Consider the following 26847-nt stretch of genomic DNA (forward strand, 5'->3'; position numbering starts at 1 on the left):
CAATAATAATAGTAGAAGACAATTATAAATCAGACAAGATACTGGGAAGTACAATTTTGGAAGGCTGCCTAGAGGGCCTATAGCCTACCACAAACAACACATCATTTGACAGGTCCGAGCATCATCTGACATTCTGAGCAAGCATGCATTGCAAACCTACAGCTTTGCAACACAAAATGTTTGTAGAACTACCCCACTGTGCCAGAGAAACGCCAGCCCATTCCTACCTGCTGTGGGAGAGGGGGCAGAGGTTTCATTTATACTTAGGTTGTAAGGCGGCAGAGGGTGCTGGAGGGCGGGGAAGCGCGGTGCCCCGCTCCCGGCGGGATCTCTCCGGGAGCCCCGCGCCCCCGCTCCCGGCGGGCTTTGCCGCAGCGCCCCCGCGCGGCCCGAGGCCGGACCCCGCTCCGCCTGGCCCGACTGCCGGCCCGGCCCTCGGCCCTCACAGCGGGCTGGCTTCAACTTGCCAGGGCCGCGCAGACCGCCCTGGCACAGGAAACAGAACTGCGCCCGATTTCACGGGCCCCCGCAGAGTGCAACAAGTTCAGGGGAGTTTGCTTAGCACGGTGGGAACGTGTGTTCCAAAATACAGCCGTGTTAAGGAAACTCCCTGTCCGCCCATCCGGGAGCCGCTCTGCCGGCCACCCTGGCACCCCCTGAGCTGGGACTAAGGCCCCTTCACAGATGCACGCCCCACACTCACAGTCAGGCGAGGTTTCCCTGTAGGCTCTATCCCAGGGCTCCCACAGCAGAGTTTCAGACGTCCAGATCCTTAAAATAATTTAAGGTAATGCAATAATTAAATCACAAAATAACAGCTGGAGCTGGTGCCCCAGAGGAGGAACTCTGAGCAAAGGAACCCCTGGGCGTTTGTACCCTCACAGTGCAGGCGCAGGGATGCCTGGGGTCCCTCAGCTGAGTCCTCGACTGCCTGTCTCTGAGGGTCCGGTGCCCTTCGCTGTGAACAGGGTCACCAACTCACATTCTCTTGCCTCAGGCTCCTGGCTCCGCAGAGCTCAGCCTGGAGCTGTACACTGAGCCACGGGTGAGGAATGTATTCCTCAACAGCCATGCTGGCAATATGGCCATCAGTACAACCACACTGGCAAAGGACATGGCTGGAGGCATTCCTGTGCCAGCATAGTGGAAGTTCACACTGCAAACCTTGGTTTTTTTTTTTTTTCCAACCTAAACGATTCTGTGATCTCCCCTTTCGGTAAACACTGCTGTCGGGTGGGCACATCTATTGGCTCACAGACCCTGTGCTTTCTCACAGCTTTTCAGCCACAGGACACCGTTAACCAGACAGAACAACATGTTTGGGATACAGAGTAGACGAGGTTGGCTGATGAGGCGATTAGGCAAAGGGTTTCTTGCAAGACCAGTCTCATGGAAGGATGAGATGGTAAGGTTGTTACATCCAATGCCATCACATCAAAAGCCACTTTAATTCTAGTTACAATGTCTTTTATATATTTCTTATCCAATCAACTACTTCCACAAAGCTTGCTAGCATCTTCATAAACCAATCACTAATTGTTTTACATGATTCTGCCACAATGCATCTCTTTTTATCCAATCATCTAACTCTACTTACTGCTGTATCTTCTACTTTTTACCAACTCTGTAACAAGTTCCATTAGTAGCCTTTAAAATTTTATACTATCTTGGTTAGCATATTTATTGCTTACGTGAGGCATATTTCTACTTGCTTAAAACATATTTCTGCTTAAACTACAAATCTTTATTCTTACTTTGTGTCTCTTTCACTTTTCTGTTCTAAAGCTTCAAGCCTTCTCCAAGGTCTTAGGTCAAACATTGTATCAATCTCCATCTCTGAGCTGGTATGCTCGAGGCTTTGGGAGCTCTCTGTGCCTGTATTTCCCACAATGACACAGCCAAAAAAAAAAAAAAAAAAAAAAAAAAAGCCAAGAAAAAACCACCAACACTCCCCTGCAAAAAAAAAAAACCAACACCCCTCCAAAACAAGAACCTACAAAGCACAGCTATCCTTCCTGCTGGGACACTGGTACTGGAGGCATCACCAAAGAAGTTTTAACAGTAAAGACCCAGCAGCATAAAAAGGGTGCAAGTTCTGCCTTTTGAAAGAGTGAGCGGGTCAAGGGTTGCAAAGTGATCTCTATCTGTTTGCACCTCTTCAGGAAACATTAATATTCCTTGAGATTAAAGGTATTAACTATGCATCCCATACTGAACAAAGCATATAAAACATATTAAACATAGCATTAGTGTGCACCAAATAAACATGACTGTTTTCACCAACTTCCTCATTTCAACCTGACATCACTGTTTGCTTCCACTGTCACGTGAAAGCAAATCTGCTAAAAAAAATAAATATTTAGGAGAAAAACCCAAGTACAGGAAGTGTCTTCTTGATGCTTAGAAGAAAAGACAAATTTGTAAGACTATTTGTAATAGTTTGTCATATCAATGGAAAAAAATCTACTCTTAAAAAAAAAAGTTATGATGCAAGATACACGACTGAAAGCAGAATAAAACAGCAGAGATAGAAATCCAGCCTAAAGGTATAAATTAACAGACCTACATTAAACTCACGAGGGGTAGTAGGCACTGGACATCCATGCTTTATACCAGCTAGGCAAACAGTACAACACTCATAATTTCACACAAAAGCCTGCATGGGGTAGGGAAGACAAACCCTGTTTCTTCCTTTGTATATGCTGCATTTTTTTTTAATGGCAAGCCTTTTTGCTCTAGAACTACAACTGTCACATAGTTTTGAACAAAGAACATGGCCTAGAAAAACACACACACAGAGGGAGAAAACAGTGTATCTGTCATGTTGTTGTGTTGTCTCATCTTTTGGCAGTTTGCACTAACCAATTGTAAGGACCTAATATATTTAAAGGAATCAACTTGCCATGTCTAATTCAAACTTTAAAACTATATTTAAGAGGCCATCCTTCATATAAGTTACACTTAACTTTACAGTTAATTCCTAAGCTACTTGGAATTGATGGTTTCTTTGGTTCTGTTGAACTAATGTTATTTCACAGAAAAAAACCAGGGACAAATCAATGTGCAATTTTGCAATACACTCTCTCTATATCAGTGCAAACTTGCTTTAGCTATTATTTTGCATACAAAATACTTATAAATTAAGTCATTCAACCTTTCTGTAGTTTTGGTTTACTGCTTTAATGTAAAATGTAAATAGTTTCAGTTATCACTTTTCTTAGACACACCTAGCTGTTTTCTGAGAAATGAAAGAAACAAACAACAGTCAGTTTCTTGTAAAGTTTCGCTTTTCTTTCAGTCACTTAGGCTGTATTTATTTGCTTTAAATGGGGCTGGAGATCCTTTCGGAGCAAGTTGTGGGGCTTTTTCTTTGGAAGGCTGCAAATTTCCGGGAATGATTTGAGGGGGAGGTTTCAGAGTTTAGCTTTGATTGTCTAGCATGAGAATGAAAAAAACCCACAAACATCTGTCAAAATATATCCATCAGCAGTTGAACATAAAACTGTTCTGTTCACTGACTGAATACTGTATTAGTCTGTTGAACAGAAAAGCCCCCAAATTCTTACCATTTATGTATTAAATAACTGTTCTTATCTTGAGGTCACATACAAGAATACAATGCTTTCCTGAACTCATTAGGAGTTCCTGAGAAGAGCAAGGTATTGTCTACCCCACAGCTCCTACAATCCTCAGTCAGGCTTCCTGTTGCTAACCTCTTGCTTGTTCCAAGTATTGATATATTGCATAAGATCTTCCAAACTATGCAGCATAACCTGAACCATACCCATTTCCATGCAAGTAGAAACAGCAAGAGAAGACATCATTACACAATCCCATAACAATAGAAGTGGCCAGACCTTTTTTCTTATAAAATAATCAAAGTGAATGATGACAATCTTGATGTTGATATCTCTTTATAAAGGACATTAAAATAAGAAACATTTTAAAACCAAAGGTTCACTGCCAGAACAACAATGGTAATATTGCTGTAAAATTGGATCTCTAAGGAATTGAGACTAGAAAACTTTTACCAAAAGTTTTTCAGAGTGCTCTACAGAAAAACAAGAGTTGCCAATTGTTAATAGATAGAGCAGCCAGAAGAGACAGTAAGTAATAACCAGAGACCAAGCACATGTGTATTTCCAGAATTACTCAAGAACAGTGAGTCAACATGTATTTCTTAAACAAATATTTGGGCTATTTAGTTGATTTTCACAGCATTGTCACAGTCTCTGTAAAGAGTTTCTCTAGCACTAATAAAAGTACACATCTGTAGAAGAATTTCCTCATGTTTGAATGGCCAACTTTTAAAATCATGTTGAAAGCATAAAAGTCAAACAGCATGGGAATCTATATTCCACTGTTCAAAATAACCATCATTCCAATCCCAAAACTGCATACAGCACACTTATCTTGCTTCCCTTACCAAGCCTAACCGAACTGCAGTTCATTGCTTAAAATTTCATACAAGGCACACATTGACCTGGGGGAACTACCATTATCCTTTTTTTCACTGTGATTTTTCTCAATAGCTTCTATTTCTTGAAAAAATAAAACAAACATGCTTAGTGAGTTCATAGGACAAGCTCTCTTTACAATAGCAATGAAAAAGCTCCCAATGCCTACATTAAATACAGGTTCTGCCTTGGTTTACACCCATCCCATCTATTTTAGCTCTTCTCTTGCAAAATTAACTGGGTTCTTGAAACATGGCCACAGAAAGTTTAATCTACACGGCAAAATAGAAAGTAGAAACTCATATTCAACCTACTTGGAAGAAAACCCAACCTACCTGGGTGGCTGCATTCACCTGTCCATTCATGTGGACTGACATGCTCAACTCTCCACTAATTTAGGCTCTGTTTTACAGACCATAATACTAAAACTCTGAAACTCTATATACATTGTATGAATATAACATATGTATCAATACAAGTATTTAATAGGCTTCCTTTTGGTGTTGTCTCAGCAAATGGGCTGGACTGTGGATGGAAACATCTGGATTCCTGTCTTAAGGAGGAAGAAAAAAATCAGTAGCAAGAACCAAAACACCAGATACTGCAGAGAATGCTCCCAGTAGAATTCCACATGGGCCTATGGGCACCACAGTATTGTAGCTTTAAATACATAAACATTTACAAAACATCATTCATGTTTAACGTAGAACAAGAAAAGAGGCAGAGAATTTGCACTTTTACAATTTCTATAAAAGAAAGAGAATGGATATCGTTTAGGTTTGGTGAGGTTTTGGTTTCAGGGCTTTGAGCACAGGAGAGGAAATTCTAACTTTCAGTGTTAGATGTTAGATGAAATCTAATTTCCTGTTTGGAAAAATACAACATACTTGGATGAAACAGGGGTCCAACTAAGGTACTAAATTAAATTTCAAAAATGTTTTTAGGAAGAAGAGGAGGAAAAAAACCAAAGTTTGAAACCAAACAACTTTTGATTATTAGTAAATAACTAAACACAGTCACTAAATGCACTGCTAGAATAACTAATTCTCAGTATATCAAAGTTACTAAGTAAGTAAACACACAAGGATGAAGGAACTAAACAAAAAAATTGTTGAGCCATCCAAGAGAAAACAACTTATGCACAACCATGCAGGTTTGTTTGCTAAATATAGCCATATTATCACAGTAAAGCTTATAAAATTGAAGAGCAGTAAACAAGATCACCAAAAAATAAAATAAAAAACCCAGAAGCAATACACAGCACACTGACTTTGCAACTTCAGGAGGACAGTTAACAGACTTGGCTTAAAAGACAGCAATCAAGGCAAAGTTACTGTTCCTACACACCAGCTCTGCTGCCCAGGCATTCTGACAGTCACCTGGGGGCCACAGCAAAGCTCAAAAGGCACTTCCATGTACCAGTAGTTCTACCCAAGTACCACACCTTAAGGTGGATCTATGGAACAGACATACTAAGAGTGGTGGCATACTTTTTACTCACATATATCATCTGATTTAAAGGATTATTCTAATTTCTAATGCCAGAAGAAACACATACAAGATTACATGTGTTGTAAAAGATTTATGGAAGTATCCTTATCATGGAGGAGAATTGCTGTATTACCTATCTGAAGGAGAGGTTAAGCCTGTTCCTGTTAGAAGCAGGAAGGAAAAAAATCACTTGCCTTTGAAGGGAAAGAGAGGAAACTAAAACTTAAGGACCTGGCTGAACATGATCACCAAAAAAGGGAAGAATTCCTTTATTTAAAGAAGTGATGCTCCAGTCATCTGATGAGAACAGAAAGACTAAAGAACACCTGAGTGCTTTCTTCACTTGTGACTTTTAATAACAAAAAACTAGTAATTGTAGTAGTGAAACACAAGAGGATTCTTTGCTAAAAAAATTCACAAACTGGAATCACTTCCTCTTAAAGGAAATGTTAAAGAGGTGTGACAATTGTCATTTTGTCCATGCTAGGATTACCTTTCATCACTCTTACAGAGGAGCCAACTAAATGTGGTTACAATTAAGAATAGGAGCTAAGTACCCCTGAATGGGAGAAGGCTCCTTTCCTCACACAACCCTGTTATTCCTCCTTTAACTCTGCTGTATGTCTTAGACTGAATCCTTATATTCTTTACAGAGTGCCTCAAATCGAAGAACAGTTCTGCATCAGAAGTGAGGCTTGCTGCACGTCATTATGCATTTCTGAGCTAGAGCATTACTGAGGAGGAACTAACCACAGCAGGAACAATAACTTAATGACCAGTGGTGCACTGTACATGGAAATTGCCCTGGGCCAAGTGAGGCAAGATGTATAAAGCCCTGATGAGCAGGGGCACAAGGGAGGCCAACTCAGAGCTTCCACAGGAAAGCTCTGCAGCTACCTAGGAGGTATCAGAAGTAGATACATCACTTGTGCTGTACCCAAACCTCTGGGAAAAAAAAATCATTTTTCTTATCTTGGACATACTTGTTTTGTTTAAATACATACAGTGTTTCCATTAGCTGCTAATCAAGGAATAAGCATTTTCCAGTTCCTTAAAGATTTCTGGTTTCCATTCCATTATATATCATAAATTCAAACTGCAATATGGAGTCTTTACTGCAACTTGTACAGTTACCCCACACCTTAAGGTAGAAGTTACTGTTACTTTTAAATTAAGCACCTCTCCAAGTGAATTGCTTTCAAGCAAACAGTTGCTGGCTGCAAAAGAAGAACAGCAGCATCTCCACAACCAATATGTAACAGCTGCCTGACCAAAAAAAGCATTAAAAATGAGGGTTGAAGATATATATGGATACAAATAGCTGTATACATGTGTGTATATATACAGATTAAAAAGGGCTGTAATAGCGCAATTTTAAGCAAGAGCAAAATGACTTAGCATACAGAGTTCTTCTCCACAGTATTTCTGCTGATTCACAATGAAACTGCCAAAAAAAATCCACCACAGGTCTAGCCCCTTTGAAGGCCAAATGTATTTCATTTTAGGTGTTAAAAGACACCTAAAGGTAGTGCCTTGTATATTAGGCTCAATACAAAAGCAGATTATATTTTTTTAAATGTGGTCAAAAGAAAAAAAAGCAATCACACTAAAATTTATTGTTCATTATCAAGATAAATCGCTGTTCTTTATGCAAGAAAATAAGTTTAAAAAAATCTTACAAAATGTTGAAAACAAAAATTTATGAATGCTGAATGCTGCCTAAAAAGGAAACCCAAACAAACAAAAACAAAGCACAAAGTCCACCGAATCCTAGGAAAAGTAAGTCCTAAGTAAGGTTGAACGTTTTTTTTCCCCTCTAGTCTGACAGCCACTTTCCCATTTCACAGATTAAGCATCTCTTCTGTGTCCCTGTTAGACTTCCATCTTCTTGTTTGGTAGATGTGTTTCAGATGTTCCACATTATTTGAACAACAGGAGGCATCGAGTGTGAGGCATTCTGCAAGTCATTTTCACTACAATTAGGTATGGTCTTCAGCTCTTCAGCAGAAACACACCTCTCTAGTCAGGCATCAGAGTGAGAACAAATGTCAAATGAAGCAGGAAGCAAGGGGGAAAGCCCACAGAAAGCCTTATTAAAAGTCACTGAGGCCCACTGAGCTATATCTTAATAGAAACTTTGTGATGAAAAAAAGAACTTAAATTTCCTATTTATTTTTTCAATATCTATTTTAGAATTTATATTGACCAAACTAAAGAAACTGCTGAGCAGACTATCAAGTGACTAATAAGTACTTCTTTAATCCTAAATGATTATTTAAGGAGAAGAAAAAACAAAAGGAAGAATAAGAAATATTTGTTTTTAAATAAAATGCATTAAAAAACCACTATACTTTTTCTCCTCATGATGATCCTCAATTAATAATGCTGGAAAAGAAATTAACCAAACTTATTTGCTACACCTGCAAAAATGCTTGTGAAGTATTAACAGGCACATTTCTTATTTTGAATATGTTCAGGAATTGCTTTTACAGAAATAGGTTTCTCAGCATCACTGGTGCTCCAGAAAATTCTGCAGAGAAGCCATGAGAGCTTTTCAAGACCTGACTGGACAAAGCCCTGAGCAACAAGGTGGATCAGGAAACTGACTGCAGGTAAATTAGCAACACCGAAGAAGAATGGCAACTGGCACATATTTCCATCTGTATTATTTCTCCCTATCACCCATATTTCTAAAGGAATGCACTTGCATAAAACTTTCTGTGCATTCTCCAACAGGAAAATAGACCCTGAAAGACCACTTCCTCAAAGTGCAAAACAAAAACAACACCTAACACCCCAAACATTTATTGCCTGTAGAAAACACAATAGGCTTTTATTACAGAAGACAATAGATAGAAAAGCTGAGGACCCAGTACTAAGAATATTTGTTTTAAACCTGATTTGTTAAAAACCTGATTCGTTTTTAAACATCTCCAGTATATCATGTACCATGTTTTCTTCTGTTACTTTTTTCATTTCCAGTGATGTAACGTGCTGACCTCCTTAACTGTGCTTTGTTAGAATTTTATACCATAATTATTTTTGTACTGAAGTATTCTTTCTCTCAATGTATAATAGATTTGTTGCTGCAGAAGTTTACCTTATACACCATATCTTGCTATTGCTCAAGAATGGCAAGTACATCTTTGAACATTACAGGAGGAACTCCAAATCAATCTTTTAAATGAAGCAGAACAATGGAGGCAGAGGGTTTGAGAACATTACTATAATTTTTTACTGTAAGTTTTTCTTCTGTCCAAGCTTTTCTTCTGCACAGAATATATAGAACAATAAAAAATAGAGGAAAGTGAGAGCTATGAGTAAATATTATATAACATATATATTCTAATTATTAATGGCAGTTAGTAATAAAATATTCTATTACATTCTACAAAATACTATAGAATATATAAATAATAAAATTTTCTTGAATACAAAAGTCCACATAGTAAATATAATATCAACAACAGCACTTCAATATTTTCGTCCTGTCACACCAATGTACCCTCTGCTCTCAAAGGCCCAAAGAAAGCACGGTCTATCAGTTTTACCACTTGACTATAGAAAAGCAGTGTGTTATGTTATTTTTGAAGGACAGTTTAGATGTTGGTTGGATCTATCCATACTCATTTCAGCTCAGAAGTGCTTTAGGGACAATAGTTGCCCTGTACTTGGCATCAATGCCTATCTATTTCCTACTGGAAAATCCTAAGGTAAATTTCCTAAGGTAAAATCCTTCCATGCAAAGCAGCAAAGAAACGAGCATCTGTACATGGCACTGACTGAGGACTGAGAACTCTGACTGAGGAACCAGAGGTCCCTTCCAGCCCAAGGCGCTCCATGACCGCCCAGCCAACGGGCTGCAGTACCGGCCGCAGCCACAGGGGGGCAGCGCGCAGGCGCCCGCCCGCCCGCACACCCACAGGCGGGAGGGCCCCGCTCCCACCAACTCCCACCCGCGCGGAGCACCGACCCTCGAGAAAGAGAACTTGAGAGACCTGTTGAACATGCAGAAATTACACAAAGAAATACCGATTCAAGACAATTCGAGAATTACTAACTGCACAGAAACCACATCTGGCTTCGGAAGTCCCCACACAGACGACAGGGAGGCTATTTGCCTTGTTCCTGACCTCTTCCTCAGGCATTCACTTTTGGCCATGGTCAGTCACTGCACCGTATTAAAACAAATGTTCTTGTTGGGCTGAACACAGTACAGACAGACTTCTAGTCAGACAACTGACAGCTGAAGTAGCAGCCCAAGGTGTGTTCACAGTACAACACAGACAAGCAAAACAGAAAGAGATAGATGAAAATCTATTTATGACACTACCGTGAGAAAGACTTACCACTTAGAAGCCATTGTTAACCACTGACGAGAGCTACCACACTTAGGTTGGATCCATCAAGACATTTTCCCCACGAGTCCAACGTTGTGCTTCGAGATGTAGGAGTAGACAAAGATGTAAACAGCTTTGAGTCGGCTGGTGTGTAGCCAAAAACTGGAGAAAGATCTCCAAACACAGTACAGACAAATGAAATACAAAACTCTGAAAAAGAAATGAGAAAAAAAAAAAATCAAACCTTAGACATTTAACAGATATGTCAACAATTTCTCAATGCTTTAGAATCCTAAATTTATCATTTAAAAGTCAAAAACCAGAAAAATCTATTTGTTACATTTGTCTTCAAAATTGCTCTTCTGCTCAGAAGCTAATTATTTTTAATGATTTTTTTCCCCATGAAAGAGAAAAATTAAAACTGACACCAAAATAACATCTGGTTTCCCATGCTCAGCATATTCTACATGCATCCATTCCTTATGAAAGGTTTTAATTGCACTTTAGTTACAATCATATTTTTATTAACCATATCTAACCATTCTAAAATGCAAGTAATTCTGAATCAATTTTTTCATATTAGTCCTTTTATTAATTTCTTTTCTGATTTTTGGGTTTTTTTTTTTTCATCTGCTCAGTTAGCAGGAGGATGTGGTCAGAAAAAGAAACAAAATACTTCAGAGCTGGGTCTTCCTAACAAAGCCTTGAGAACTTCAGCAGATTCCTTCACAATAGAAGTTTGTATGCAGCTGACATACTTGCCACAACTTGCCTAGGCAGCAGTTTCTTTTTGTTCTTCTACAGTGCCAAACTACAGTAAAAGAAAGCACTTTAGTATTTTTAAATTTACCCTGAAGACAGATCAAGCACTTTCAACTGCTTTTAACAAGTCTCATCATGCAGCAGAGTCCACCACTCCGGAACATCTAGTTTATAGGGGGAAGGTTTTTTTTTCTTCTTTATAAAATTCGTAGCTTGAAAAATTCCAGGAATTTTAAAATTCCATAGCTTGAAAATTCTCCAGAAAAAAACTGTAAAAAACCCTGTACATCCAACATGATTTTCAGTGCTCTGATGCAGCACAAATGTAGTAGTTTCCTTTAAGTATGTGTGAACTATTCAATCATCATCATCAATTCTTTTATGTACAATTTGTTCCACTTCTTAATTAGTGTTTCCAAAAATACAAAAGAGAGACCCATATAAGTGCAATCTAAAAGTAAAAAGCCACATCCTGAAGATTTTAACATGTAAGAGAGCTTAAAAGTGGGACTGTGAGACAAGCAAGAAAATTAGATAAACTTTTGCAAATAGGAGGCAACCTGATGTTTACATATAAATTGGGAATGCATTACATAATCCCTTGGAAAAGGAAGTCAAGTAATTCAAAGACTTGACCAGGTACAAAGGGAAGCATTTAAAGACAGACAAAATTCTGACTGTGAATTTTACCTGTTAAATTTTGCAACACTTTAATAAAAATGTCAACTGTTTTCCGTAGTCTGCGCATTTGACAGTGCAGTGAGTCAAATCCACATCACTTTTACTTCTTCAGACACTTAGGATAAGTTAACATATATTTCTGCTGTGCAGAAAACAATCACCTTGCATCCTAGCTACATCAATAAACTGAACAATTCCATTTTTTTCTCCTCTTTTTGCTCCTCTTTTTTTTTTTTTATTAAAAGTAAGCAATACTTTTTTTCAATTCATGCCAAACCTTCCATTTGCCCCAGTTTGAAAGAGAGTGGGTCAGCTGTCCTTTAACTCCTCCCCTAATACAATCACTGGGAACAGCACTTGAACACAATCAAACCCGTGCATTATCACCCTCCCCAAAACTGACAGAATACCCAGACAGAAACCACCCTGGCATATGCTGGCATTTTAGCTCACCACCTCAAGCAAAACAAACATTCACAGGTACATAATCCATTCTCATTAGAGGCTTCCCTGCTTGCTGCCTTCAGAGCAAACACACAGAAATACATACAAATCTTCCTTCTTTACCACACCACATTCAACCTCCCCCTCCCACCACACCACCACCCAACAGCCCAGCTGCTTAAGGAAGGAAATAAAGTTAAGCTGAAAACTGACTCGACTGTCCAAGCTTTAGGAAGGCACTGTCAGTTCAGCTAGCTGACTGTTTGGGAAGAGGCCAGAAGCCCACAAAAACCCATGCAATGTACTCAAGTTTTTTTGTGCACACTGGGCAATAATGAATTTCATATTGTAGCTGCTGCCCAGAACTTCAAGAACAACTACAGCTGGATTTGAATACAACCTGAGGTATTCTACAGAATCAATCTGATCAGATTAACTCAGACTACAGGAAAAATAAAGTATTAGTAAAGGTAGCAAAAAGGTCAAAAGTCTCCAACAGATGCCAGGGAAGCTTACAGTACCTACAGCATATTGCTGGTTCATTTGGCTTCATTTCCTAATGGCAGCTGACAAGTTAAAATATAACTATATTTATCAGATTTGAAGTCAAAGGTATCACACAGGTATAGTTTCAGTGTTTAGGGTTCACCCCTACAGAAGATTTATGAAAAGTTAAGGAGCAGAACATGAAAAAAAGAAACATAACAAAGCTGAAAATACAGGAGGTTTGCTATCATAAGGTTCAAAAAATAGTACAAAGAAAACTGATGCTACCTCCAAGTTTTCATATCTAAAAGAATTAAGAATCCTCCAACAACCTGAATTGGAAAACACAAATAAAAATTCTGCCAACCTCAAATCTGATCAAGTAACAGCACATGTAACTTCTAATTACAAAAGCTTTTTTTTTTTTGTAAGGAAAAGTGTTCACGGAGCATTCTTTTCAAGCTGTTGTATTATATTCACAGAGCAGCAGCTATAATGTTGGCTACTTGTTGTGCAAGATGGAACTCAACTTTAACTTTTGAGCAGCAATTAACATGCTCCAATTCAGCACACATTGCTAAGTGTAGGAGAGGGGTACAGCAGATCACTTCCAAAAACTTCAGGGATGGGGATTAATACTAATGTTGCTGGAAATCCAAGTATCAGCAACTTCATTTAAGAAGATACACACAACACACTAAATTAGAGCCTTCTTCACAATTACAGGCCCAAAAAAATTATTAAGATGATACTTCAAAAGACAGAAAGATATAGTAATAGTTTTAGCCCATCTGCTAGAAGTGGTGTTTCCACACTACAAACCCTAACCAGGCTTCAATACACTGTTGGCTTTTACACAGGTAAAACAAAGGCAGAAAGGAACTATATCAGTTTTTATGACATCATTTGAAAAATTACAAGAAGAAGCTTGGAGTTTAGCGGAAAACATTTACACAATGGCACTATGGTCACCCAAACCTGTGGCTTACCCATAACCTCAGCTTTTTCTAGAGCTAAGTAACCTATTGTCACAAGCACTCCTGAGATAACACACCACCCCTGGTGAGCTCTGGTCCTCTTGTCAGCTAACACCACCTCTCCTCATACAGGAGGTATGAAAACAAGAAAATATTGTTAACTATAAATGTTAACTGTAGTTAACAATGTTAACTATAAACTAGATTTATTATACAACACATTGACTTTATACAAGACTTCCCTGTTACAGACCAATTACACATTTTTTCCACTACAGCACGGGAAAATGATACCAGAAGCCTGAAAGATTTCCAGGGGCTGACCAGTTCCCTTTTCTCCCAACCTTTTCCTCAGCAACAGCATGCACTACTGAGACTATACTGAGCTTATGGCTTGCTATCCTCCCAAGTAAGTGATACTGGTGACTGACATCAGAAATAGCAAAAAGAAGAGCTGGAGAGCACCTGAATATGACAGAAGCCACTTTTAAGCTAATTACTTCATAAAACTGGATGTCCTAAGAATAAAAAGGGAGAATGAAGTTTCCCAGGCTCCTTTTATTCAAATCTACTCCATTTCCTTACTGATGCTCAGCACACTGTGTATCAACAGAAGATTTTTAGTAACAACTTCGTTCTTTTGCTTCCTGTAAAAGTTTTAAGTATATTAACAGTGTATAACAATAATCAACACCACAAACTAAAAATGCTACATGATGAACTGAGTGCTACTAAAAGCTGTCAACAACACAGTAGTCATGCAATATTCTCCCAATTTCACCAACCATCTCCTTACTAAAAAACAGCTTTTTTTCCACTCCACAATCCACACAACCAGCAAGGCTGGGTGGCTGCTGAACAATTAACTGAGGATCAATTAATCAGTTGAGTGAGGAACCACAAAAGTGGTAAACAGGAGAGACACAGGGTCACTAATGCAAAAACCAAGCCTTCAGGGGCTTGGGCAGGGAGAACTTCATTGAATACAAATATTGCAACTGGAAGATGCCTAGATCATTGGTACAAAATTAATGCAGGTTCAGCTTTTACATGACTGATATGGAAATGAGATAACACTCATAAGACATATCAAGATCACCTAAAAGGATTCATGAAGAAGAAAAGGCAAGAAGAAAAAACTGCCTATCTCAGTCATAACAAATCTTTGGAATATAGCCAACCACCTGCACCTGAGAACTACACATGCTTTACTGGTTCAACACTTTCTTCTTCCAAGAATCACAAATAGCTCTCCATTTACAAACTGATAAAGTTCAATTGAAAATGCTTCTGTTTGTAGTGAAGAAGGAGTTGCAAGATAAATTTGAGGGCTTGGTACTAAATATGTAATAATTTGACCGTGATAACTCAAACTTAAAATGGGTTGTTTGAATTCTCTTTTCCTTAGTTAGCATGAAAAGGGACTGAGTAAGTGAATCCCAAATTTTATCCACTGGGTCAGGGCCTGCCTGTTGATAGACTCTTTACCATAACTTTTTCACTTTTGGAGACTCATTTAACAGTATTAGGAGTATGCCAAAACTCAGACTGTTTTTACCACAGGAGAATGGGTATTTCCATCTAGGCCTAAGACCTTTCCGGTTTGTCAGATTATTCTCTAGAAAAATTGTCTTTACTAGTGCCACAAGGCAAGGAACCCACTGCGTTCAGAAAGCAGTGATGCAGTTACACCTTTCCAAGGTGCTAATGCCCTCTGATTGCTCCTTTACCCCTGCTATTTTCTGATTGTTGGTTTAGAGGAGTGTTTCCTCAGCTGTAGTATGGAACCAAATATTTTGGGTCCCCCAAAAAGTGACCTTAACTATCTTTTATTACACCATTAATTTGGACTAGCAATCTGAGAGAAAGTATTTCTCTGCTGCTTTTCAAGAAACTGCAGCAGAGAAATACTTTCTCTGCAAGTGTTCAATCTGCAAGTGATCTGCAGAGGACCAAGAAATCACAGTTCTTTCCTCTTGGCATGAGAGGTTGTAAGCAATTCAGGTGTTCAAACTAACTTAAAGAAATGTTGCTTCCACCAGGAGAACAGCTAAAACTAAGTTTGTATAGTATTTCCAAGAGAAGAAATGAGTAAGACCCCAGCTTGGCTAACCTTATGTCCCCTAGAATTTAATCCTCATCTGTGCCTTCTTATTTCACGTGTGCTTGGAAGGGAAAACAGCAGACCCTTATCAAGAGCAACACCATCATGCTCTCTTCAGATGCACTGCAGCCCTCAACAATAAAGCACAGCAGTGTGTCTGGAGTGTTTGCACTTATCTGAACACACTGCTCACCATCACCTCTATTAACAAAGTTTCACCACAGGAAAAGTGAGAACTTCAATGAGTGTGCAGTGTAGGCCAGAAGCTTTAAACTCTGACCCCTACACCACCACTAAGCAACAACTGAGAAATGCAAAAAAATGCTAAATGGCTTTAGAAACTAAACTCCTTTTTTCCCTTTTTACAAAATAAATTGCAAGCACAGCTAAACTAAAAATGAGCCTGAAACTAAATAAATTAGATCCAAAGAACAGGACCTTACATCACACCTTCAAACTGCTTTTGGCAATTTCCTATTTTTGAAAGTATCTCGAAGCAAAGACAACAATCCCTTTTTATTCAATCAGCTTTTGGACATCACCATCTAGCAGGGTTCAAGCACTTGAAATTAAGCAATGATAAAAAAATTAACATCTTATGTAGAACATTTCTTCCCTTAACAGACTATTAAGGCTCAAAATACATTCTCTTTTTTTAAAAGTTCCAAAAACTATAAAACACTGACCACTTCTGTTACTGTATCTATACAAAGAAAAATGCTTGCTAGTTATGACATAACATTAGGAAGAACCAACATGAACTTTATGCACATTCAGTACCAAGGTCTGGATGAATTAAATAAATAAATAACAACTCCCCACTGCTCCACCCACACCAAAAAACATCTCACCTCTTTACTCCTTCGAACAAAGCAGGCAGCTGCCTTCCCCACTTCCTGCCCTCAAAGCATCTTCAACAGAGCTTAAACTAAGGTCCTACATATAAAACACCAGTAGTTCTTCCAATATGCTGACCAGACAACACTGAAGTAGAACATCAATAATGTATAATACAGCAAGTATAACACCAGTTAGCAAATTTCTTAGCCACTCAAGCCATTGCAGAAAAACATTCCAAGTGATATATCCCAACCTAGTGCAATTATCTCTGGCCTCTGGAAGTAGAATACAAATACTGCATAAAAAGCAGTAGTGCTAACTGCTTTTGAACTGCAATGATCAGAATGGGGATTTTGTTGTACCTGCAGACCATTCAACCTCCTCTTTTTTCTTAAACTGTAGAGTTCATAGAGTCTATATTTACACAGGGTGAGATATGAACTTGCTTTTTCACTTTAAAAAAAAGCTCAAATGAGGCCAGTCTGCATTCTCCAGCATAACAATAACAAACATTAAAGTAGCTGAATTATCCTTCTTGTTTCTAGGCACAAAACGTTAAGAACGCCCTAGTGATTTCTCTCTCTCTACATTCTAGTCTTCCCATAATAATCACATAGTAGTTTTCAAACAGCCACCTGCAAAATTCAGAATGTCTTGTGTCCCTAACATATGTCAGTACTTCAACTTGGAATATTTGTATCACTGAGCTACAGTCACAAAGATTTTATGCCCTTAAACTACCTAAGTTTTACGTAAAAGTTTTATATACTAGATATGGTTTGATGGGAACATGCAATAAAAGCTACTTGCAAATTATGGAGACTAGGACATACCTGAAAATATTCTTAATTTAAGAAGGCAAGACAAGAGAACAACAACTCACACTATGGCATAACACAGAATGCCATACAGTGCAATACCTTCTTTAGATATTCTCCCAGGAGAAAAAAGGTTGGGTTTCCAAGAGGATCAAATCAGTTGCACACAATTTATCTCAGCACCACAAAAATACAAGTACAATCTGTGCCTGATGGTTTGTTTACAGATTTTGAATTACAGACTATAATATCATAGCCTGCTCATGACTTACAGGAAAAGAAGTGCTCATAAATGCTTTGAAATAAGGTTCATTCTTCCCCTACTACAGCAAAGGCCCAAAATTATACTGAAGTGTTAAAGGAATGTGTAGGTAAAATCTCACTGTTTCCTGCACCAAAAGCTTGTTCTATTTCTTTTGTACTTCTGTTTACCCACACTTGCTGTTCCCACACTTACTATCCACCACTCTCACCCTCTCTAGCTATTCACCTATCAATTCTGCAGGTAGGTGCCTGTAAATACATATAAATATACACACAAACACATGTATCAACTCCATCTGAAAAGACAGCTCTGATCCCTAATTTTATATGCAACATCCACCACCAAAGTAATTTCAAACAGGGTGGCAGTGGTAGGCTCACAGCTGAAGAAACAGAGGGAATGGGGCAAGATCTCCATGATTTCTGTGTCAAGAAACAGACCACCAGGTTTGCCGTATCCTAGTGAAGATGTCAGGGAGACCTACACGTACTGTTACTCCTGCAAAGAATAAGAGCACTCATTTGCAACTCCTTTCTCTTTATGGGCTGATGTGGGGTGGGACCAGTGACTACTCATCACCCTGTCCCAGAGAAGAACCAGGCCAGTCAGCAGTCACAGGGCAGTAGTTCTTCAGCTTTTTGGATGACATTGGTTTTGGATGATGTCTGCAGAGGTAGAAAGCTTAGTATTTTTGCTTGTAGCAATTTTTTTTAACATAACCAGCATTACTGGCAGATTAGATTAGTTCAATTAAAAATCATGAAAATTCTGTCAACGTCAATATGTCCAGCTGCCACGAGCACAACCTCAGCAGTTCTTTCTGATTTAGCACAAGAGCAGAAGTGGTGTTGATAAGGACTATTCTCATGAAAGACAGATAAAAATTACTAGGAACACTTCAGCTATTTCCCATGCTAATGCCTTTAAAGAGAATCAGCCTTTGTCCAGGTCTACTCTTAGTTCCAAGTCCTCTTTAGGACATGGCATTTACAAAAGAAGATGCCTCTTTATTTTGCAAAACTGGACAACACCAATGGAGAAAGTCACTCTTTGCAATATCAGCTTCAAATGGAAATCACTGAAGTCTCATTTTATCAGATCATTCCCAAGCCTTATGTTATAGATATTCTTTCACTTTTAAAAAAATTTAATCTCTTAACAGTCTCCCACATTGAATTACTAGAGCCTTATGCTCAGGATCAAGTACAACAAAACTATCTCTATTTGTAGTTTTTATGCTCTCTCCAGCTCTTATTTTATAAACATATCCAACATTATATTCAGTTACTCTAAACAAACAAACAACTGCATAGGGCTGGTAAAACCTACACAATTATTGTCCTTGAGACTACTACAAAAAGCCAACAGTGGAAGTTCAACAGCAAGAAGTCTGTGAAAGGCTAAGCAAATGGGATTGCATATGACAAGGCAGGTCTTGCCATAACCCACAGATCTTTTTAGCACACACCATTTTATTTTGTGCTCCTCTCCCCTGCTTACTGGCAGGCTGCTGGGGCATCTTTGAGCTCCTTGAACACTCTCTGCACAAGCATGACTAACACCATGCCCACTGGGGCCCAAACTATATGGGGCCCCAAGGACTGCTGGCAAAAGTGATACTCACTAAAGCTGCATTTAACCTACAGATTCTCTTCCTCCCTTAATGTATATACTTGAGCAGTAACAGCTTTTGTTATAAGCTGCAGTTTATGAAGACAGAGAGAAACCTTGAGAGGACCGTGGAAAGAAAACAGGATCCCTAAGGTTTACCAGCAAGATACACCCATCAGAGTATTAAAGAACCTTTATAAAGTACAATTGGAACTTTCCCTGGAACACTTTATAGAAGTCTGGCCAATGCATGTTAAAAAGACTAATTAATACATGAAGAAGGCAATTACAGCATATTATTATGATAAAGTGAACAAGAAATCTCACCTGAACAAGAGAGAGTCTGGTTTATCTGGTTTAGCAAAATTATGCTATTGCTCTCTAAAAACACTCAAGATAAGGGGAAACAAACATTAAAAAGAAAAAAATTGCTACCTAAGATGAAAAATAATGTTGGCAACTGCCACTGACAAACTGCTTTAACATACAATTGCAAATATTCCCCAAGTATCAGTTACTTAGTTTTGAAGCAGCCTTCCAATAGTCAGCCGACAAAACACACAAAGCTTGTTTTACTATCATGACCATCTTATGTAACTTCACTTAAAAAAATCTAATAAGAGAGGGGAGAAAAAGGTCCAAGCCAGGAGTCTTCTCCCATTTTCTGGAATACAGGGAATAAGAAGAAAATAGGTCACCATGCTAATTCCAAAGGGACCACCTGCACCACTCAAGTGGCATGTCAATATCCCAAGCCTACTGCTAGATACTCTTGTCTGTAGCTACTTCAGGCTAGGCCAGCCCCATCTCTTGAAATGTAAAGTTCTCTCACACCTGTATGGACCAGCTGCCAAAGCAGCAGCTGGAATGATGGAAGAAAGGTCCTTCTGTAACAAGGTCTGTGCAAATTCCCTGCAGCTCAGCTTTGACTATTGTCACTAACCACAAAAAACAATTCATGCTCCTTCTGGTGACAAGGACAAGAATACCCACGTAAAGAACAAACCAATAAAACCCCAAAGCTTACAGCAATGGCGTCAGGACACCAGGTCCTTGCACCAGATCAAATACATAGACATTTCAGAGAACCTCAAACTCAAAAAGGTTTGGTTTTGTTTTTAATACTTGTTCCTCTTCTATTTTTGCATGCAAACATAAATCATTAGAAAAAACTAGGGATAAACACAAAAATCCCTCAAAACTGAAGCCATATCCAGAGCAAACACTGTTGTTCAACTAGCTCAAGGGGATTTTTTTTTCCTTTTTGATATCTTCCAGTGATGGCATTGGACACTTGCTGCTTAAGACTGTATTCAGTCATTCTTCCTGGGAGGTGCTCATGTCAGAGGGAATTAGGATTATAATAGATTTGGGGGAGGGGAAGGAAGGAAAGGGAGGACAACAGAAATCTTAGGAGACAGAGCTATATGGCAGTACACAGACACTTGGACAATTAACTGTCGAGCACTGAGGATAAGCAAGCTAAATACCAGAAAGAATTGCTCTTTTAGTAGAATATAGAAAGGCAGAAGCAGCCCTAGCTGAGTCAGTCTGGTTAGCATCTATTACTGGAGTTCATCAGGATTTAGAGCAAGACCAGACAAGAATAATGCTGAATTCTGAAACCTTCTAACATTGCAACACTTCTCCAGCCCACTGTGATTCCTGGGAGGATTATTACAGATACAAGAGTTGTAAAGGCTGAAGGTTGTTTGGGTGTGAGCACACAGAAGCTGCAGAAAGCAGCAAACCACAGCCAGGCCGTGTGCTAGGCAAGCAGCCCCCTCACTGAGGAAAAGCTACATCACATTTTCTACTGGTAAGGCAGGCCAGTAACCACAGGTACAGGGTCACAAACCCTGAAATATTATCCTCATTTTTCTCACAGTAACTCACACAGCCCACTCGTGCATGTAGCTCCTTCCTCCGACATTACGTGCATAATACCTGTAGTTTCTTTCAAACTAAGGCAAATTGTAGGCAAAATTGCTAAAAACTCATGGCACTCTAATCTAGAAGGAGCACATTATGCACCCATGTTCTGCATTGTTCAAGTCCACTGAAGCGAAAAGTTTGCCTTCACATGTCTTAAGGAGCTCAGACAAAAAAATCTGAACTTGTCCTTTGATCCTTTATGCAATAACAAAGTAGTCTTCACCTGGCAAGACAATGAAGACAAAACCCCCTTAAATACAAGGCTAGATATAAAATAAGCAACTCCTGCCTGATGCAGAACACACTGTTTTCCAAGTTGTTTTCCTTGATGCATAGCCACTGAAGGGAATTATAATCTCCTTAAGTTCTTAGAAAAAGCAAATACAGACAGCATGATCTCAACTGTATTAGCAAAAAACTTTCAGCATACCAATTAATTTTATCACCCCCAATTAGAAAGACAAGCTTCACAGTGAAATAAACATGTGAGGACCACTATTGAGCTAGGAAGATGACTCTGCAAAGCGTTAATACAGTAACAAGAAAAACGAACAGTTCTACTTTTTGCCTTAGCCTCTACAACCTAAAACTTCCCTTCTTAAAAGTGTTATGCTATTACATGAAAACCAGCTATCACCATGCTTTGGTTCACTTAGGCCAGTCAAACAGAAACAGAATTAGTTGAATTTTCCAACTTTACCTTAACTAACCTCACAGAAGAATTAAACAACTTTTCTTTTGAAATGAAGCTCAGCAACAATGTTCTACAACATCCCAAAGCAACATACCACCACTCTGCTCCAAGGAAACCACTTCCAGAGAAGTCAGCACACACAGCCAAACTACAATCAGTTTTGGAATATAAATAAGGAGTCACTCACAGCAGCAATTTGCCCAGGGAAGTTGGTTGCCTATGGGAAACAACCACCATCAAGCACCACTAAGGACCTCTACAAACCACAGATAAAGGAAGCTTTTGATACTGAAAATGTTGTTCTCATCTTTAAATACGTGACTTACTAAACCTGCAGCACAATTTTTACAGAGTGGTTTGTTTCCTTCCTGAGATAGTGTCACAAGATAAGAATCAGGGCGGTTTTACAGCACTTGGTGTGCGATCTTCCACAAAGATTCTGAAGTATTTAGCACATATCCTCAGCACGACAGCAGCAACACAGAAGCAAAGCGACTGAAAGAGCCTACTGAGGAAATGACACGGTGAGGAAATACTTCTTAAGAAACTACAGTTAATTTCACTCTTTGCCCAACCCTCAAGCAGCAAATCACCTTTCTCATAGTACTCCATATTCTTTACTCCTTTGTGCACTCTGTATCTCTGTGCTGCAGACTCCATGAAGTCTGCAGCACAGAGATACAGAGTGCACAAAGGAGTAAAGAATTCATTTTCTGGTTTAGGATATTTCTTGCCTAGAGTCCATTTGAGATTTGTAATTCTGAAGGAAGTCCAGGTTACACTCTTGCTGCCTTGTCTCCAGATTGCCTTACTATTCCTCAAGATCATATTAGCAAATTGTTTTTGCAACTCCCTCAGTATAAGTGGCCACCAAAATATTTGAGGTTTGTTGGGTTTTCAGGGATTTTTTTCTTTTTATGTTTTCCCTCTGATCCTTAGGATGTTTTAGCTAGAGCTACCCTGATCGTCAGGCAGTGATTTCTGGCCAAGACACAAAGTGAACCGCCCACTGAGTAACAAAAATGATCACATTACCAAAATACTAGAAACACACACGTAAAAGTGAAGAGGGGAAAACTAATTAAGCCCCTACAATACTTACAGCTATACAAGCACGCGGATCTGAGGCTGTAAAAACAGTGGAAGCCAAACTTGGTCCTAAAAGCGCCTCAGAGCGACTCCATCAGCGAGGCGCCGCACACGGAGCGCACACACGTCTCCTAGTTTGCCGCTCAAGTCTCCCAAGTTCCCCCCGAAGGCGGGGGAGCGGGCCAGCTGCGCCGAGGGCGGCACGGGCGGCCGGGGGCGTCGCTGCTCGCCCGCGCCGCCCTCCGCACTAGGAGCCGGGACGCGCGTTTCTCCGACGGAGCCCCCGGCACCCCCAGGCGGGGCGGGGCCGGGAACAAAGCCCGGCTCCGTGCCACCCTCCCCGTTCCGTCCCGCCTGGCCCGCTCCCAGCCCCGCCATCCCCTGCGGCGGTGGCTGCCCGGCGGCTGCGCGGCCCCGCTGTCCCGGGGGGCGGCCGGAGCCGGCCGGACGGGTGCGGGCGCGGGACGGGAGCAGCCCGGCGGCGGCCGCCCCTTTACGCTCGGCCCGCGGGGCCGTGCGAGGGCCGCTCCTAGCCCGGAGGCTCCGGGGGCCGCCGGCTGAGAAGCTGGGCACGCACGGGTGGGGCCGCGGCCGGGGAGGAAGGGGCGGAAGGAGACAGAGCGCGGGCCGCGGAGGAGATCGGGGCAGGCTCCGTCTCTCCGGGGCAAGAGGTCCGGAGCTCAGGTGGGGGCGGCCGGGCGCACGCAGCACCGCCGACCCCTGCTCCGCCTCCGCCCTACTCATGCCCCCGCGGCGACGGCGGGCAGGGCCGCCCGGCCACACGCTGCCCTCCCTCCCGTCCCTCCCCTCCCCGCCCCACCGTAAACAAAGCGGCGAGGACCGGGGCCGGGCCAGCGCCAGGGGCCGCAAAGCACAACCCGCGGGCTCCGCTCCCGTCGGGGCAAGGCGCCCCCTCCTCCCTCCGATCAGCCACGACCGGATCCCGGCTGCGCCGCCGCCTCACCTCTCCCGCCGGTGGAAGCTGCCGCAGCCCCGGGCGCCGCCGCCTACCTCAGCGCGGCTGCGGTCCCCCCCACACTTCAGAGTGACCCCGGTGGGACCCAGCGAACAACGCGCGCCACCGGCATCCCCCGCCGGCTTTATCCCGACGCCGCCTCTCCCCTCCGGCACCTCGACGTCCCGGCGCGGCGCTCCCGCCCCCCCCGCCGCCCCATTGGCACGCACGGCCCCGCCCGGCCCCGGCGCTCACTGGGGCAGGCGCGCAGCACTCACAAGGCCCCGCCCCCGCGCTCCCTCCCCGTTGGCTCCTGAGCGCCCGGCCCGCCCTCGAGGCACCGCCCTCCACACTTCAGCCAATCGCGATGCGACGAGGGGCGAGCCGGGCCCCGATTGGCGGTGCCCCCCCTTCCCGTGGCTGTGATAGGCCGGGACGGCGGCCGGGCCCGCCCCCAGAGCACTCCCAGGGCGCCGCTCCCCTCGGGCCGCCCGGGCAGCGCTCCGGCCCCCGCGGCTCCGCGGAGCCCCGCAGCGGGCCCGGCCATGCCCGGGATGCCTCCGAGACCCCGGAGAGAGCAGGACCGATCGCTGCCGTTAAGAAGACCGGTATCATCAAGGTAGCCGGGAATCAAACGGCTCTCTGGGCACCCTGGGAAACATCAGGGAAGCGTCCTGGCGGCTGAGGCCAATGAAGCCCCGCAGAGGTCCCGCCGCGCCGTGCCCGTGCTGTCAGGGCGCTCCTTTCGCCCGTAGGAAGCGGTCGGAAAACCCGCCCTTCCCCCCAGCGAATAAGGGCAAATATTTGTGTCGCGGCCAGTTGCACAAATGCTGAGATACCGCAGGTTTTTTTGCCGGGAATTACTGGCGTTGTTCTAGCCCCGCGAGCCGCCGGGCTTCCCCCGCAGAAGCAGCCTGGCTCCGGGCAGCCTGCGGGGCAGGGCGCGCTGCCGCCACACCCGCACGGCACATACAGCACTGGCACCGCTCTGGCCATTGATATTCGCTTTGATTTCATGGGCTTCCCGCAGCAGCCAAGCTGCAAGGTTTATCGCAATGCACTGGCAGCGAGGCGGAGTAATGAGATAATTCACATCATCCTCAGAAAACGGAGCCGCTACTGGGTCTAGCCGGGATTTCACTAATACAACAGGACTGGTGGTTGGAAGTAACAATGTATTTCTAAACAATGCAAAGATCAGGGAGCTAACGTTAACAGAAACAGTACCAACATCAACATTTTAACTGGTTAAAAAGTAACTATATTTTCTGTTAAAGTGCCTTAAAGCTTCCCGGCCTTAAAGAAAAACGGAGTCGGGAGGAAAGAAAAAAATAAATACATGTAAAATGTGATAAAATAACACAAGATTTGCAAAACAGTATTAGAAAGAATCCTGCAGTTAACATTTTCCCACTGTTAAACATAAGCCTGTCATGCAAGTACTGCATTATAATAAGCATTTCTAAGAAAACTGAGTGAAAAGTACAAAGAACAAACGCACCAGCACAACAGCTGTAAAAAATTCTATTAGAAGTTCAAAGTTCTGTACCACACTTTGTACAATTATAGTTTATTTGCAGTAAAAGCCCCTCCATGTTTAAGTACTTATATCCACGTGCTGCATACCCTTAAGACACATGATGTACATCAACTTATAGAAGCCAGTAGGGAAAGAAAGCAGGAGAGGAAAAAAATAAAAGTCTCCTGGTAGCTGAGGTTAACTCTTCCCCATAGCTTTAAGAATTTTGTGGAGTAGTTTTTATTGAATTTTAACAATTGTACCAAACAGTCCAAACATGGGTGACATAAGACCTAACATGACAAACAGGATTCATTGCTTCTGGTGTTGTGCATAATTTCAGACAATTGATTGAAGCAAGTATGTAACTTTCAGACCCAAATGCTCCTTTACCTGCCAGCTTTACAAAATAGCTCTAAGGATTAGTTAACACGTAAAGTAATTTTCAAAATACATTACAGTACCAGTTAATATTAATGGCAATCATTATGTATGTGGGTAAAGTCCTTACTAATTGAGGCTTTGACTATCAGCTCCTCGAAGACACCCACTCTTGGTTCTTGCTGATGTGCCATAATGCTTCAGGCAAATAACTGAGTCTTTGTTTGCCACCAGTTGTAGCAGTTACAACAATGCTCTTTTTTCTTGGTATGAGGCACTGCTATTTCCTCATTAGGGAGAGATTCTTCCAATACAGTCCTATTAACTCTTGGCAGTCACCAGAACCTCTCAGCTGTTGCATTTTCTATATTGTCCAGAGCACCAAGCCAAAAAAAAAACAAATCACCATTGTTCTTTGCACTTGAGCACCTACACTTCCATTACTTGCTTTGGAGACTTTCCTTACCAGATCAGTGTTTGCTCCAACTCTTTCATATATCTAATAATTTTAGTTATGTCTTATACAGCATTGTAAAACTTATTTGTTAGGCCACCTGTGTTTTGCAGTGGAGTTGTATAAAACCTGTCATTGACTGTTATGAGGGGATGAAAAAAAATTAATCAGAAACATAAACTTTTAAACCACTTGATAGACTGCACAGAGCTCACCCCAATCATTCTCTGAGCTCCACCTTCAAGGGTTCTGAATATTCACCACTGCTTTGCAAAGTACTGCAATTAGAAACCGTGTGACTTTCACACCTTCCAACTTGTTAACCTAAGTAATCAGTTCGTTTCAAGAGAATCTCATCGTTTGAAAGTTTTCATTTTTCTTTCTAGGCATCTCCTTCACAAGATTTCAATTTCTAAAGGTAAACTATCAAGTTTTTTTGTTACAGTATTTTGAATCTCAAATATATTCTTCATTCTTACATAATACTAAGTAATAAAAGATAAAAAGTTTAGAGGCATAGATACGTGAGTTGTAATACTTGTAA

At 41.3% G+C, this 26847-nt stretch overlaps 1 protein-coding gene across 5 annotated transcripts in view; it reads right to left on the reverse strand.

The window, feature by feature from the left end:
• Positions 1-24110, reverse strand: part of FRYL (FRY like transcription coactivator) — a 160995-nt gene extending 136885 nt beyond the window's left edge. The window contains exons 1-2 of one of the 5 annotated variants that reach the window (XM_054290529.1): positions 24006-24110; positions 10298-10498 (exon numbers count right to left, since the gene is read on the reverse strand). The gene's annotated coding sequence lies outside the window, so the exon portion shown is untranslated. Of the gene's footprint in view, positions 1-10297; positions 10499-23007; positions 23081-23958 lie in introns of those variants that run through there. The other 4 variants (XM_054290521.1, XM_054290539.1, XM_054290556.1 and 1 more) reach the window with 4 other exon arrangements.
• Between the last annotated feature and the right edge of the window lie 2737 nt (positions 24111-26847).

This window comes from Melozone crissalis, unplaced genomic scaffold (genome assembly GCF_028551555.1).
Source record: "Melozone crissalis strain CALT ecotype California unplaced genomic scaffold, PUWL_Pcris_2 ptg000006l_1, whole genome shotgun sequence".
NCBI lineage: Eukaryota > Metazoa > Chordata > Aves > Passeriformes > Passerellidae > Melozone > Melozone crissalis.